The sequence below is a fragment of the Lolium rigidum genome, chromosome 6, assembly GCF_022539505.1.
Source record: "Lolium rigidum isolate FL_2022 chromosome 6, APGP_CSIRO_Lrig_0.1, whole genome shotgun sequence".
In the NCBI taxonomy this organism is placed as follows: domain Eukaryota; kingdom Viridiplantae; phylum Streptophyta; class Magnoliopsida; order Poales; family Poaceae; genus Lolium; species Lolium rigidum.
In genome coordinates, this window is record NC_061513.1 from 109,990,561 (window position 1) to 110,008,363 (window position 17,803).

A 17,803-nucleotide genomic window follows, 5' to 3' on the forward strand; every position below is an offset into this window, starting at 1 on the left:
TGTAACATCGCGAAAGCGCCCGGATAATTCCAGACAAGCAGCAGTAGGCCCTGTCATCGTGCAGGTGTTTCGAAGCTGGGTAAATCGCGTACCACCGTCCCGTGTGCACTCCGCCCTATGGCCCCTACTTCTTCTCCCTCTCGTGAGGATCCCTCCTCCGAGGTACCGTCGATTAGGCAACGACAACCACATTTGTTCTATTCATGCATATCATATATACTTCAAAACATATTTTGGAAATATTGTATACTTTTTTTCCGTTTTTTGAGATGTCAAATTGAAGTTCCCATTTTAAAAAAAACAGGTTTCAGGATACCATTTAAAGTTTTTGGGTACGAAGAATACTACACAAACATTATGTAAGGAGAATACTGTGAGAGGGGAGGCAAGTGCACGGAATTTTGTAGGTGAGATTATACAATCATAGATAATGTAATAAAAGCACATCCATTTTTTTTTCGAAACGAAGGTAGTAGAACAAAGAGGAGCCCCATCTTTTCCTGGCCGGATATAAATCAAGGTCCCCCACACCCGGCCTCTGTATCGGAGAGATGCATGCAAACTTTACATAGATTGTATTTAGCAAAGTCGTCAAGCACATCCATATGTACTAGGCTTAAAAATAACCCTGTGAGTGTCAACTTCATGAAAATAGACTATCTAATTAATTACCATATCATCTGCATTTTGTTAACCCCAAGTAGAGAGGATTTGGACTTCTGTGAGCACTCCTATTTTAGTATGATATGATATTGTGTCAATGACATATATGTATTTCAGGAGAACATGGATCCTTGTATACAAAAGTTGAACAAGAGTGGCCTTGTATTTTAGGAAAAACAAGTTAGCTGCAGAAAGAAACACTAAGGGGTTCTTTGATTCATAGGATTCGTATATGAATTATGTAGGATTTAGATTCTATAGAAATTTTTCCTACACTAGTTGTTTGATTCATAGGAAGATATCCTTTAGGAATTAATCATATACTAGAAATCTTGTAGTGCAAATCATATAGAAATAAAACATTAGATCATACCTCATGAAATATTTCCTTTGGCACAATCAAACATAACACTGTATTCGATATTCCTATAGAATTCAACTAGCCATGACATCTCAATTTTATGCTTTTCTTATTGCTATGATTTTCCTATCATATAAATCAAAGGAGCTGAGCCCTGAGCTGGCACCGCCAATCTAGCAGAATGTTTTGTTGTTACTGTCTCAGCCTCTTTCATGCACATGCCAAATGTACGGTACGACATACAGCAATGCAATTTCAGAAGATTCACAGCCCGCTGAGCAAAAAAGATACCTCCCAAACAGTGAAAGGAAAAGAAGAGAAAGCGAAGAGGTAAAGATGCCACTCAGTTCCAATAATAGAGGCATAGAGAGCAGATCTCCCCCCGTTCCTCCTGCCTGCCCCCTCCCTATCATTATCAGCATGGACATAGCAGAAGCAACAAACAGCATAACACTTGCCCTCCTAACAGCTACAGTTGTGGATCAAATTCTTTCTTAATCCAGCCACACATTTTTTATTATTCAACTCTCCTTTCCTGCCTCTTGCTTTCTTCTTGCCTCGATATGCATTGCATGGATATATTAATTAATTAACTAACTGGAGGCTGCAGAAATTTTGGGCCGTAGCTCTATGGAATCAGGATCTAGGGACGACAACCTTCAAATTTGCTAAAAAGGTCTCTGGATCTTCCTTAGTATAGTCAGATAGGAAACATTAAAATATCCAAAGAGGGGCAAACCATCAAGATCATCAGATCATTTCATCTCATCATCACCATGTCTTGTCCATGCCGAGAATAAAATAAATTAAAGGGGAGAAAATAGCAACATCAACTAGTGCAACAGTAAAGCTGTCTAGTTCCAAGGGAACGTACTCTTGATTAAGCCTTAGTTGTACATGCATGAATATAGTAGTAACGGCTAATGGGAAATCATCTGATTCTGATCACATAAACCCCTACATGAAATGACATACAGCTGATCACCGGATGAAATGAGATGTGTTAACAGAAAGAGATATCTCACACCTGATGCCGGAAATCAACCGGCCGGCCGGTTCATCAGTCTCTTCGCATCACTTCACTTCCTTCCTCCTCCTCGCCCTGGAGCTGGAGTCGTTGTGCTGCCGGCGCGAGGAAACCCATAAACCCGCCTCCGCCGCCACCCACCAGATGGCTGAATCCGATCTGCCCAGACATTTGCGACGGATGGTGCATCGCGGCGAGAGGGTCTAGCCAGGCGCGAGCCGACGCGGGCCAGCCGCCACCGCTGGACTGAAGGGGTTCCCCATGGGACGAGAAGAGCTGGCTCTGGTCCAGCCCATGCCGCGGCGGTATGCCTGCAAAGATGTAGCCGTCGCCGTTGCCGCCGCCGCGGCCCTCTTCTGCGTTGGCATGCCATGACGACGGCATTCTCTGGCCGTGGTCTGGCCAGCCTGCTGGAACGCCTGCACTAGAGATCACACCCTGATGGTTGGGAGATAGATGGGTAAAGATGTTATGCTGGTTGGACTGGAGGGTGAGGCACAGCTCCTGCGGCTGGCTGCTGGTCGTGCGTGACAGCAGATCCGGCGGGGATCCCCGGTACTCCTCGTGGCCGCCGGCGGTGGCCGTGGCCGTGGACGAGGAGGGAAACAAGGACTTGACGTTGTCGGAGACTTGGTCTGAGCCGAGAGAATGTTGGAGGAAGGAGTTGGTCATGGCAGTACCGCCGCCCGCGGGGTTGCCGAACCCGTAGGACGACGTGGAGGTCACCTGCTCGGACGTCGGCTCGGGCTCCGCGGCGGGCGGCGCCTCCTCGGACCGGTCGGGGAGCTCCTCGATGGCGGCCTTGGCGTTGCGGATGAGCCAGTCGACGGCCTTGCTGGGGCGGTCGTAGCCGAGGCGGTCCTGCACGTCGTAGAAGCGGATGGCGGTGTGCGCGGCGAGGCGGACGCGGCGGTCGCGGAGGCCACGCGCCGTGCACACCTTGCTGTGGCGGTCCTTGCGCCCCGCGGCGGACCGCACGATGCGGCCGCTCCCGAATGCCGTGACCAGGGCGTCCACGGGCGTGGATTCGCCGCTGCTGCCGCCATCCCTGGCTGCCTGCTGCAGCTGCTGCTGCCTCCGGTGGTGTTGCTGGAGGTAGCCGCCGAACGCTGCTTGCTGGTGGTAGATCTGGAGCTGCTCCTGGGCCTGCGCTCTCTCCTTCTCCAGGAGCAGGTAGTGCAAGGTGCTGGTGGTGGTGGCGGCGGTAGGGTTGCTCCAAGGGTCTAAGCCCTTGGACAACTGGTTCTTGTCCTCCTCCAGCTTGAGCTACCTCTCACTCTCTTACACTCTCTTACACTCTCAACACCACACCACACCAACCAACCGGCTGGGAAGAAGGAAGTAGCCAGTCCAGCCGGCCGGCAGGAATTTATCACACAAGATAAGAAAACCACACAAGGTAAGGGACTATGTAGTATTCATGCATGCGATTGCGATATCTTGTAGAGCTCGGTTCGCCATGTATGCTGAGGGAAAAGATTTAAATGGCCACGGCAGAACCACACAAGGTCACAGCTATAGAGCTGGTGTAGCTAGCTAGCTAGTCGGCGGCCTCTCTTTTGTGAAAGTGACAAGCAAAAGGGGGCAGTGAGTGCAGTATAGATCTTATCTTGGCAATCTAGCTCTTTGTGTGCTAGCTAAGCTTAAGGTGCGCTGCGATGGGAGAGAGGGATGAAAGAAGATCTAGAGGAGAGGAGGTGAGAGGCCTCCCTCTAAAAGATGGATGATAATTATGTTACTTTCTCCATCTAAAAATAAGTGCATCGGATTTGTCTGGGCTTAGTTTAGTGCGTAGATACATACGAATCTAAAAATATGCTGAACGTTGTCTCCATTTTGACAGAACCTCGTCATAGGGCTGGGAGCTCCTGCATTGCATTATAAGAAAAGGGAAGATGATCTAGTTAATAAGGAAAACCTGACCTGAAGACCATACAAGCACGGTTAATTAAGGAAAACCGGCAAAAACCACACTCTACACACCTAAATATGAAGGCACATCGTCCCATCCAGATACAAGAGTCCCTAGACCAAGACCATCGAAAACACCTTGTACCCAGCCAAACTAGTTGTCTCCATTAAAAAAAAAAAATCCAAATCACTTATTTTGGGACGGAGGGTACTGTTATTTCTTACCTACGTACACCTTGAGAAGAACATGTCATGTGGTGTGTTGAGTTTGCGAGAGCATGTACCTACTTCTAAATTTTATTGTGGCCGCCGGTACACACGAGTCTATGAAAGTATAGATTGGTAGGATGATGCAGGGAGTCGGAGAGCGGCGGTGGCGCGGACAGACGGCGCAGGGCAGGCGAAGTCAGGGCAGGCAGAAACTTGGGTCCCTCTCGCTGCTTCAGTTTTAACGATTTTAATTGCTTGTGACTAGAAGCATCATTCAATTCTCCCCCTCACTCTTCGGCGAGTAAGACTGCACACGCTGCTGGCTGATTGTGTACTATCCTGTCGTGTCCATTCTATTGCAAAGTTGGGCGCAACTGTGACTGTGTCATGCATGCAACCCGGACCTTTTTGTTGGCACAAGTTGGGACGTTTCCTCTTCGCTCACTACGTACGTACGTAGTCTGTATATATGCTGTTGCCTTGCCCGTACTTCTTCCACGCACTCGTCAAAATAATGTATATGGGCCATAGCTAGGATCACGAGTTGCTTTGCTGGCTTTTCCGTTTTACATATGATATGCATATGATGTCAAAACTGCCCACCACCGAGCATATAAATAATTGCTTGACATAATACAAATGAAGACGTTTAGCATGCATATCACATATCCACAACGCATCTCACAACCTAACATTCATGCACAATATCATACGAATATATCCTCTCTCACCAATATATATTCTCACGGATAAAATATTTTTACAAACATATACATGTTGAAATATAAATAGTACTCATTGCCAAGTGTCTAGAATCAGAATTAAAATAAATGCTCGCAAATAAAAAATCCAACATTTCTCCACTAGTGGAGCTTTGACTTGGCCGGAGGAGTGGACGAGTTGGGGTGAATCTAGTAGAGCAGAGACATGACAAGTTGGGTTTGGTCCGGAGATTAGACGGACCGGGGGGAGTACAAAGCGAAGGTGGCCAAAGAAGATTCCGGTTGTGGAGGAGCACGTATTGGAGCCGCGTTTAGGTGAAGCGGAGGTGGTCAGGAAGAGCATGGACCGTTGGAGGAGCAGACCAGAGGCGGGACATGGGCGGCATCGAGAATGCATTGCCAGAGACAGATTATGGATGTGCATTGGCATAGGGAGAGATAGAGACAAAGTGTTGCAGTTCGACGACTTGGGTGTCGGCGACTAGATAAGATAAGGTGGCGGCGATGGAGTGGCACTGGTGACAGCAACATCGGAGTCGTGTGAGGCGTTGGCTCGGTCGCGCTTGATAAGGCCAAGGAACCCTACCATGCAAGTTTGAATTATAGGGAGAAAAAGAACGAGAGAAGGGCCATTAAGGCAAAGCAATACACTCAAGTGTAAACTTGTTTGTAATAAATGTAACTTTGAGGGGATCTCCTGAGAAAAATATATGACTAACCGTAAGACGGGAAATTCCTCCCTCCTAGCTTATTTTCACCAAGATATATATAATGGGGCTGGCTTAGAAAATAAGTGGAAGAAATTTTGCAGTTATTTCCAATTTAAGCTTATTTTCACCTATAATTTGTAAAAATATCCGAAAAGAACTAGCCCATCACAAGCTTAATTAGTAGCTTACGGTTAAACCGAATGACATGTACAATGATTTTATCTTACTTAGCATTGTTACATAGGATAAAAAAATTGGGGTAAACATTGGGAGAGATTCCCACTGGATTTTTTATTAATTAGGAAAAATGTAAAAAAATATTAGGAAGGGGTATGAGAAGATCAAAATAAATCAATCTAAACTTATGTCTCTATCCACATGGAATAATTGTTGAGTTGGAGGAGAATAGGAAAATAATAAGGTTGTCTTCTCTTAGCCAATAGATGATTTCTTAGCGAGAAACATAAGACCTTGTCTCCATCGAGATGTCTTATATTAGTTATATATTTCGAGTATATTTTAATCATACCATAATTTTAGTACATGCAAATATCAAAGGTTAGACATGACACTAAGAGAGAGTCCATTGTATAACATGTTCTCTTGTCGAAAACTGCAAACGGAAACCGAGCTACAGGTAGCCCTTTATTTTCAAAAATTCAGAATTATAGTTTAAAGTTTCTAAAAAAATCTAGTAAAAAATCATGGATGTAGACAATGATGAAATCTACAAACGTGGAACATCTCAATATGAAATTCTTTGTATTGTAGACTACATAAAAATGACAAAATCTGACAGGTTTGTTAGTTTTGAAATGTGCACTATTCACTATTCTTAGATCCACACATTTTTCATTTTTGTGTAGCCTAAACTACTAAGAATTTCACATTGAGATTTTTCGTGTTTGTAGATTCCATCATTGGCTACATCTAGAAAAAAAATTCAGAAGTTTTTGAAACTTAAAAATATGATTTCCAATTTTTTGAAAATAAAGAGCTACTCCATTTGTCCACTCTCCTTCTCTTGTCTTCTTTAAACGATAAATATGCAATGCAATGTCTAAAATAAGACCGTGATATCAATCATATGGTACATGCCTCCAACTCATAAAATTTTAGCTATCCAATTAATTGACCAGCTTTAGGTGTGTAGGAAGGAAACGATACGGGAAGGAAAGGCTTTCCACGCTGGTACAGTACCAAACCTAGCGCGGTATACCGGCGGACCGACCGCTCCATTACAGAGGCACAGTGCATTTCCTCTCCCATTAACTACGCCACTGCGCGCAACAAGTAGCTAGGCTGCAATGCGCAGGCTGCAGCGAGCTAGGCGCTAGATCCATCAACTCTTGCTCGCATGCACTCAATGCGTACGCCCCAATTATTTGGACCGGCCAGACAATTGGTTTTACTGGGCCGTCCTCTCGTGCCGGCTCACGTACCCCTCCTGCCTCCTCTACTCAGCTTAGCTTCGGCTCGCCGGCAGGATTTTGCTAAACTAGGTTAATCTCTCCTTACCTGAAAAATTTCTTGTCCCATGACGTTTCGGAATAGAGCCATTCCCTGTTCTCTCACTTCACTATTTAATTATCCTGCCAGTGATCGTACGGGCGAACTCTTCTCCTTGCAACTAACTGGCCCGTTGCTCGACATCAATGTGCAAGTAGCTGACCTAGGTGCAGGATCGCCAGTTTTTGCTTGCATGCAGATAAGTGTCTATCATTCATGCTAAATGATGCCCAGTTTATCCTAAATGGTTGGTCTATACTTAATTATATGACCATCAAAACTATCAAGTTGCATCATGACTATAGAACTGCACAAATCCATATTCTTCCGATTGTCACATTCCTACTCATGTGTTGAACTTTGAACCAATTTCAACTAATAGAGGTATGAAATAATCACCTATGGAGTTTTTGGAAAACAGAAGTGACATGTTGTGTAGTTGATATAACTGACCGGCAAGTTGTATCCGCCAATCTACATGGCTAATCGCCGCGGAACGTTTTCCATGGAACTAAATGTTGAAAGGATATCTTTTCCCTAAGGATATATTTTAATGTAAAACTCATACCAAGGAAATTAATTGGACTGCAATACCAAATCAATCGGCACGACATTTTTTTGTTTAGATGTACAGGTATTAAGCAGTTGGAATCTGAGGGGAGCAACTGAAAAGGGAATTTCTTTCCCTAAATAGTTTTGGTGTTCAATGAAAACATGTTTAGTGGACTAACCATGTGCTTAATTCATATGAATGGCACAAGATGGTTGGAAACCCCTCAAAGTGAAAAGAGATCAGAAGATGGTGCCTCAGCGTTTTAACTTATGTTTTTTTCAAAATGGGGTTCACCCTGGCCTCTGCATCGGTTGATGCACACAGCCTTTTATTAAGAAACTGAATATTCAAAGTTTACAAATCATGGATCAGCGAGGGTCGATACAAAAATCAACCACCTTAACATAAGAAGACTACTAAGCAATCTAGGCATCTTGTAATCTCTTAATAGGCCGCCAAGTAGCCTAGTAGAAAATATCCTAAGCAGCCATTCCAAGGCGGTTGCATCCAGAAACCATGCACTCCCGCTGGTCCTTTGGGAGCAAGAAACGCCAAAGCTGGATCCAATGAACCATAGTGTGAATAACTTGCAAGAAATTAGGGGAATCCTTTTTGTTAAAAATCCTAACCTGCGTTTTAACTTATGTGAGTCAATAGAAAAGGGAGCCACGCGGACCAGATGTTAGCACAGAATTTCTAGGCAAACTATACTAACTTTCGAACTTCCCTCCCACGAAATAGCATCACCGGTCAGATTTGGAAGGCCACTACACGAAGCCTTCTTCTTCCCCAAGAGAGGCAGCCTCTCTTGTCTCTCTCTCCTCCATTGTTGCCAAAGCTCATATTTTTTGGATATCTATCCCTAATCCATAGACAACCGAACTTGTTGATGAGTTCATTGATATACAGGTGTGGTGGAGAGTGACGTCTCAATTGCTACAGTCTTATTGATATTTTAGAGTTCCCCTTGAGTCGAACTATAAATTTGGGTAATACTTCTCATCGAAGATTTAAACGATCCCCTATACTTGTGGGTATCACGGCCTCACGTGCTAACATAGAGATGATGCAACACATCTCTTTTATAGTCCTCCAGAAAGGAAAAACTCAATACATTCTAGAATTAAAAATAAACATATTATAGCCTTAAGTACTATGACATGATGTTTAGATATCAAATATGCTACCTTGAACAAACAAGATCATCTAGATTGTCACTAGATAAAACTATAGCACATGCATTCACTTAATCCCTAGTGAGGTAACAAAAGAAAGTTAAAAACTTTAGTAGATCATGAATTTTGTGTCGCTATTAAATCACCACCACCATGTTAATCCATCTAATATCCTCTCATAGAAGTTTGATGAAAACAAGTACAAAAGGAAGGGGTACATAATATGCATCTACTCATACATCTCACACATACGCAAATTCCAATCTCACATATCAACTCATAGAATAGAGATCCACCACAACGAAATTACATAGATGACCATAATCATGTTGGGAAGCTCATATGGTACTAAAACCACTAGTAGGAAACTAGCTATAGGTGGGATGCTATTCTGTGGCGCACCGGTTTTGCGTGCGCCACCAGACACGGTGCGCACAGAAATAGATTATTTTTGTGGTGCACTGGCACGCATGCGCCACAGAAATTTGGTGGGCCCCACACTCGGCCAGCCCTAATCATTGGTTTCACTATTTCTGTGGCGCACAGGACCATGTGCGCCACAGAATTAAGGCATTATGTGGCGCACCAGCCCCGGTGCGCCATAGAATTAATACATTCTGTGGTGCACCTTGTCTGGTGCGCCATAGAAATAAGACATTTTGTGGCGCACTGGTCCTGGTGCGCCACAGAATTAGTGAATCAGATCTAGAAAAGTGCCAAACCCCCACTTACCACACTACCCAAGTCATTCTTCTTCCTCCTCCATCTAGCTCGTCTCCCCCTTCTCTCTCATCCCATTTTGGCCATACTTTTCGCTTGCTTTGGTACTTATTGCACTTACTTTGGTCATACATAATTGGTGGTGAGGAGAAGGCTCTCCATACTCTCTCCTCCTCTCCAACTCATCGATCGCGGTCTCGTCTCGGTATTGAATCTACAAGGTGAGTAGTTGGAGGGGACATGCATATGCATGTCGATCTTGTGTGGCCGTCGGTGTGTATGGATGCTTGTTGCAGGTGAAGCGCTTGTGTGTACCGGTGTGGTGCATGGATGTTTACCGAAACGTTGATTCATTTCCGTTTTTTCAAATTTTTGCACTACCCATACGTCCTACCTTTAGGAGAGGTCATGCCGAATTTTTACGCTCTATGTATACCTTTAGGAGAGGTCCAAGCATGTGTGTGCATGTGTTGCGGTTCTAATTTACTGCTCTATGTATACCATTGGCAGGCAACCATGGTCCTCACGATGAGTTTAGCTAGAATCTCTAGATACAAGAAAGACGTGAAGGAGGACATGATTCGGAACAATAGACGCCAGATAAGATATCTGTGTCGATCATGCAAACTCGTGCGCTAGATCAACCCTGATTCCGGACAATTGGCGGAGCACCTGCTGAGGCGCGGTTTCATGCGGGACAACCAGGCACAGTCGGCCCCAACAAATGGTGCGCATGTAGACCATGACGAGCGAGATGACGAAGCACCACATGTCGGCGGAGAAGATCCTCATGGAGAAGAAGTCGACAGAGAATATCATAATGAAGAAGAAGATGCCGGCAGAGAAGATTATCATGAAGAAGAAGATTCCGGCGCGGCGCCGCTAATTTTGGCCTTGCGGGACTCTCATGTTCAAGATCTGCTCCTCCAGGAGACGAGCAACGACAGAGCTACAGCCAGAGAGAGAGCCAAGCTGGCGCAAATGAAGAAAGACGGGATGACTCCGATCTTTCCTGGGTGTCGTCCGCAGGATACGCGCTTGCATGTAACTCTTAATTATCTGCAGATGAAGACGCAGAACAAATGGACCGACTACAGCTTCAGCAAGAACTTGAAATTCTGGCACGATCATCTCCCAGAGGGGAACACATTGCCAAGTAGTATCGAGGAGGCCAAGAAAGTCGTGTGCCCTCTTGACCTACCGCACGAAAAATACCACGCCTGCATCAATGATTGCGTGATTTATCGGGGAGAGTACAAGGACAAAACCACATGTCCGGTGTGCGGCCACGAACGGTACAAGGCTGGGAACAAGAAGGTACCTCAAAAAGTGGTATGGTACTTTCCTATCACTCCCCGTCTACAGCGGTATTTCGTGGACCCTAAGGAAGCAAAGCTCATGCAATGGCACGCGAAAAGAGAGAAGCCTGAAGAAGATCTGGAGATGGGCTATATCCTGACACACCCTTCAGACGCCGGCCAGTGGGAAGCATTCAACATCGCCTTCCCTAGGTTCGGGGGCGACGCAAGGAACATCTGGCTGGGTATGAGCACCGATGTACTCAATCCGTTCGGCAACCAGAGTAGCACGCATAGCACCTAGCATGTGTTTGTATGGCCTTACAACCTACCCTCGTGGTTGTGCACCAAGCAAAGTTACATACACCTGAGTATTCTCATTCACGGGCCGAAACAACCAGGTATCGACATGCATTTGTATCTCGAGTTGCTAAAAGAGGAGTTAGACATGTTGTGGAAGACGCCACCACGTACGTGGGACGCCTACACTAGAACTTATTTCGATATGAGAGCCGCGTTGATCACGACGGTCACGGACTATCCTGGTTACGCATATGTATCTGCTCATGTCGGCCACGGATTCTGCGGATGTGTGAAGTGCATGGACGAGACCCCGTATCTACAGCTAACATGGGATCCCGGGTCCTCGAAAACCATGTACCCAAGTGCTCGAAGGTGGCTTCGCTTGGATCACCCGTGGAGAAAACACGATGATTTGTTCAATGGTAAAGATGAGCCCGATGGATCCCCGCGCCCGAGGAGCGGCGCAGAAATCAACGATCTTCTGAAAAATAGGAAGGAGTGCCCAGCGCCGGGAAAGAAGCGACCGAAGCCAGAGCCGCTGGTCGGTGTATGGAAAGCGAGGTATGTTTTCCACGACTTGGAGTACTGGAAGGTCCTCCACACGCCCCACAGCCTCGATGTCATGCACATTACGAAGAACGTTACCGAGAGTCTGCTTGGCACTCTTTGCAACTCGGTAAAGTCCAAGAATGGGACGGAAGCAAGATACGATCTGAAACATCTTGGCATCAGGAAAGATCTTCAAGCCCCCGATACTGATGACGATGACGATGATGATGATGATGATGATGATGATGATGATCAGACGGAAGGGACTCAACGTCTCCGCAAAAGGGCTAAGAAGAACGTGGTGGTGCTTCCCGCTGCCTGCTTCACAACGAGTCCAGAGGAGCTCGAGCAGTTTTTCATGTGCCTCCTAGGAGTGAAAGTTCCTCACGGTTACTCGGGGAATATAAGCAGATATCTGGACGTAGCAAAGAAGAGGTTCACCGGGATGAAGTCTCACGAAAAATAAGACTCTAGGCTTTTGTTTCGTCCAATTCCGAGAAACTTTCATGTACAACTTTTCTGAAACACAAAACCAGCAGAAAACAAGAACTGGCACTGCGGCACTGCGTTAATAGGTTAGTCCCAGAAAATGCTAAAAAGTGTGGAAAAGTGCACATAAAACATATAAGAATTGTAACAAAACAAGCATGGAGCATCAAAAATTATAGATACGTTTGGGACGTATCAACATCCCCAAGCTTAACTCCTGCTCGTCCTCGAGTAGGTAAGTGATAACAAACAAATAATTTTTGAGGTGACATGTTGTCACACTACTTTGATCAATCTAAGTGTAAAAGCAAACATAGTTGGAATCATAGAATCCTAACATAAGCATGATAGATATAATCAAACAATGAAACTTAATAACCATGCTAAAACATGAATAGTAATCAAACAAAAGAAAATGTATAACGTGCATGGAAAGCAAAGTGATTGTCAAGAGCATAGCATAGATACATAATAAAGTGGTACTCAGCTTGTCCCATAAGTGGAAGCAAAACATAAATGCTTGGACACCTTTAAAAGATTATAAGAATGACTAGAAACAAAAAGTTTAAACAAGCAATACCATAATTATGAATCAATCAATAAAATCTTGGGACCATGCGCATAAAACTAAGAATGACAACTATGCTCTCATAAGTGGTGCATAAACTGGAAGCAGGTGGAGATTCAGCATAAAAGTAAAAGAAGGTCTCTCTTTGAGAGGCAAGTAAGATCACTCATGTGCTAGAGCTTTTTATTGAAACAACAAGAGTATAAAATGCACTTTTGAGAGGTGGATGATGTCAACGGTAAGTACAAAGCATATGGGTTGTGCAAAAGTGCTACTCCTAAGTCGCAAGCCTCATGCATAATTTCCACTAGTGCTCACACCTCGTCCTACTCACCTCGGATCACCATTAGCTCTCATCACATACAAGTTGTTTTAACCGGGTATCACAAAGGGGTACCCCCGTGCCTCCTGTACAAAGGTCCTAGGAGATGCATTGCTTTTTATTTCTCATTTTTAAAGCATCTTCAACTTGGGACATCCATACCGGGACGACACGAGCAACAGATAAATGGACTCCTCTTATTTATTTTTATTGCTAGAAGCTTTCTCATAAGAGATTGAGGATTTATCCAACTGAAACTTCCACCATGATACATGGCTTCGGTTAGCGGCCCAATGTTCTTCTCTAACAAAAATGTATACTCAAACTATTTTGCATGGATAATCTCCTTCATTTCAGACAAGATGAACATGCATAGCAACCCACATGATATTCAGCGGCAAAGCACGCTGAGGTGTCCTCGATATTTCAATGGTTATCACACAACAAGCAACTTAAAAGAGCTACGGTTACACAAGGAACACACGCTAGGCACAATAGTCATTTTTGACTACTTTACCATGAGCAACAAAAATATAATACTTTGAAATTTAAAGGTAGCACATGAGCAAACTACTATGGAATGGCAATGAAATACCATATATAGGTAGATATGGTGGACACTTTGGCATATTTGGTTTTTGGTGGTTGGATGCATGAATAAAATACTCATACAAATGGAGGCTAGAAAAAGACCGGGTGGGACCAACGAAGAGAGCATAATGGCCATAATCATGCACATCGACAAAATATATTAATCAAAGCATAAAGTGATACACAAGTTGCAAACTAAATGATCATAGAGGCAAGAATTGACTGGAATGTATTCATAACATGTTGTAAAACATGTGCCAAGTCGACCCAAATAAAAAACATTCGTAGAAGAATATATACCACACTATTATGCTTTTCTATTGTATGCTAAAAACAATGCATGAAACCTTCAATGGCACACTAAACACTCTCAGTATTTGAGACTAATCATAATGAAAACATAATTAACAAGCTCATCATGAGAATAACATATAGCAAGATATGCAAAAAATAACTATGCCACAGACTAAAAATGCTTCCATTTGCATCACATACACAAAAAACTTATTTCATGCTTCCAACGCCAACCAAATGTAATCAAATAACTCTCATATATGAAAGACAAGTAAATGTCCAGAGAGCTATTGATACACAAATAAATATAAAAGTGGAGCGTGTCTCTCTTCAACGCAAAATGCATAACAGTGGAGCGTGTCTCACTCCAAAATAAATATGCAAAATAGCGGAGCGTGTCTCACTCCAAAGTAAATATGCAAAGCGGTGGAGCGTGTCTCACTCCAAAGTAAACATGAATGATGGGATCCAACTTTATTGAAAGTAAACACACAGCAAAAAGTAAAGATTCTCCAAGGATAACACATATCACATGAAGGAATAAAAATATAGCGTGTTGAAAAATGACCTGGTGCTTTTTGTTGATGAAGAGGGGATGCCTTGGGCATCCCAAGCTTTGACGCTTGTACTTCTTGGATATTTCTTGGGGGGTCCAGGGGACATCCCCAAGCTTGAGATCTTGTCCATGTTTCATCTTATTGCATCATTCTTCTCTCCCTACACTTGAAAACTTCCTTCACACAAAACTCAGCACAATTGATTAGCAACATTAGTACAAATAAAAATATATCAAACCAGCAAGGCTTCAGTAATGTCACATATCAAACACTCATTTTAATACATGCTACTGTAGCTACTTCTTCCCAAAGCTCTTTTTCACAAAAGAACTCAAAAAGACGAAGCATAAGACGCAAATGCAAAACATGGCAGAAATCTATCAAAGCAGACCAGAGGAAGAGATCGAAATTAAAGAAATAGTTCTGTTGCTCAAATCGAAAAATGCTAAACTAACGAAAGTTAGCTAACATACTGGGCCATAAGCACAAAATTTGCAACTCAAAATAACATTCTGGAGATTTGCAAGAATTTTTTTTGTAACCAGCACAGAATCTGTTTCAGAATTGCAAATACCCCAAACACTACTTTCTTTCTATTAGAAGCTACCCTTGGCACAAAAACGAAATAAAAACGATAAGGAGGGGTTATTACAATAGCAATAACTTCCAAGACTCAACAAAGCAAAAATAACAGAAATAAAACATGGGTTGTCTCCCATAAGCGCTTTTCTTTAACGCCTTTGAGCTAGATGCAGAAAGGGTGCAAATCAAGTATTGTCAAGAGGTGGCTCAGCAACACCATAAGTTGTCTTATAAATAGAGTCATAAGGTGATTTCTTTATTTTTATAGGGAAGTGTTCCATACCTCTTTTGAGTGGAAATTGATAACGGATTATTCCATCTCTCATATCAATGATAGCACCTGCAGTTCTAAGAAACAGTCTTCCCAAAATAATAGGGCATGAAGCATTGCATTCAATATCAAAACAACAAAATCAACGGGGACATAATTATTATTCACTTGTATAAGAACATTATCAACTCTCCCCAAAGGTTTCTTTGCAGCAACATCAACAAGAAGAACATCCAAATAAAAAATTTCTAACGGTGGCAAGTCAAGCATATCATAAACTATTTTAGGCATAACAGAAATACTTGCACCAAGATCACATAAAGCATTACAGTAAAATTCTTCTACTCTCATCTTAATAATAGGTTCCAAACCATCTTCTAACTTTTTAGGAATTGAAGCCTCATGTTTCAACTTCTCTTCCCTCATTTTCATAATAGCACTAGCAATATGCTTTGTAAGAGCAACATTTTGTTCACTAGCATTGGGAGTTTCAGCGAGCTTTTGCAAGAACTTTATAACTTCAGTAATGGTACAACTTTCAAAATCAAAATCATTGCTATCAAAAATGAAATGAAAATTATCTCCCACACCTCTAAAAATTTCAGCACGCTTGTCGGGAACAGTTTTAATGGGTTTATACACTTTTCTATGTGGAGTGGGGACTTTTCCTATATTTTCGATTTTTCTAGTAGTAGTAGGAGGTTTGCTAGCATTCAAAGGTTCAGTAATACTATTGGTGGTGATTGTGTAAACCTTGGCTAAATTATTTTCTCTAGCCATCTCAACTTCTCTTTCCCACCTAGCATGCAATTCAGCTAACAACCTCATATTGCCATTAATTCTAACTTGAATAGCATTTGCTTGAGCAAAAGTTTTCTCTTCTAAAGTCATAGGTTTGGCTGCCATCCTATTTATTAAAGAAGTTTGAGCCTCAGACAAAGTTGAAATGCGAGTTTCAGCACTTGAAAGTTTGACTTGTAAACCAGAAATCTTCCTATTTAAATTTTCAAGCTGCTGGCTAATATTTTTAAGCATAGAAGATTGCTCTCCCATGGATTGAGTAAATAACTTGTTTTGTTCAAATTGCATTTGCATAAAGCCCTTAGTCGAATTTTCTACCTCTGTAACTCTCTCTTCACTAGGCATTTTTGATCTAAAACCATTTCCATACTTCCTATAATTATTGCTACCAAAATTATTCCTATAGGCATTATTATTAAAATTGTTGCTCTTAATAAAATTCACATCTACATTTTCTTCTTGAGCAACCAAAGTGGCCAAAGGAACATTGTTTGGATCCATAGGAGCATTATTATTTGCAAGCATAGACATAATAGCATCAATCTTATCACTCAAAGTAGAAGTTTCCTCAACAGAATTTACCTTTTTACCTTGTGGAGCTCTCTCGGTATGCCACTCCAAAAAATTTACCATCATAGTGTCCAGAAGTTTTGTTGCCGCCCCAAGGGTCATAGACATAAAAGTGCCTCCAGCAGCTGAATCCAATAAGTTCCTTGAAGAAAAAATTAGTCCTGCATAGAAGGTTTGAATAATCATCCAAGTAGTCAGTCCATGAGTGGGACAATTTTTAACCAAATATTTCATTCTTTCCTAAGCTTGAGCAACATGCTCAGTATCAAATTGTCTAAACTTCATAATATCACTTCTCAAAGATATAATTTTAGCAGGAGGATAATATTTTCCAATAAAAGCATCTTTGCATTTTACTCAAGAATCAATACTATTTCTAGGCAAAGATAGCAACCACTCCTTAGCTCTACCTCTTAATGAGAAAGGAAACAATTTCAACTTAATAATATCACCATCTACATCCTTATATTTTTGCATCTCACATAGCTCAACAAAATTGTTGAGGTGAGAAGCAGCATCATCAGTACTAACACCAGAAAATTGATCTTTCATAACAAGGTTCAACAAGGCAGGCTTAATCTCATAAAAAGCTACTTCAGGAGCAGGTGGAGCAATGGGTGTGCAAATAAAATCATTGTTGTTAGTGCTAGTAAAATCACACAACTTAGTATTCTCAGGAGTAGCCATTTAAAAAAATAATGCAAGCAACAGAAATAAAAGGTATACTAATTTTTTTGGATTTTTGATATAAAATGCAAACAAGATAAAAATAAAATATGCAAGCAAAACAATAACAAAGTAAAAGAGTTGAGAGTGAGATACTCCCCTCGCAGAAGAGATGCTTTTCTCCCCGGCAATAGCGCCAGAAAAAGTCTTGCTGGGCGCATAGTTGATGAAGGAGAATTTATGCGCAACGTTGAGTGGAACCCCAAGAGGAAGGTATGATGAGCACAGCAGGAAGTTTTCCCTCAGTAAGAAACCAAGGTTTATCGACCAGTAGGAGAAAAACGTTCTCTCCCGAGGTGTTGCGAACCAACTCGTGGCATG

General features: G+C 42.6%; 1 pseudogene; it reads right to left on the reverse strand.

Annotated features, from left to right (window-relative positions):
* Nucleotides 1-1,875: 1,875 nt before the first annotated feature.
* LOC124663102 overlaps nucleotides 1,876-17,803 on the reverse strand; it is a 23,057-nt pseudogene continuing 7,129 nt past the window's right edge.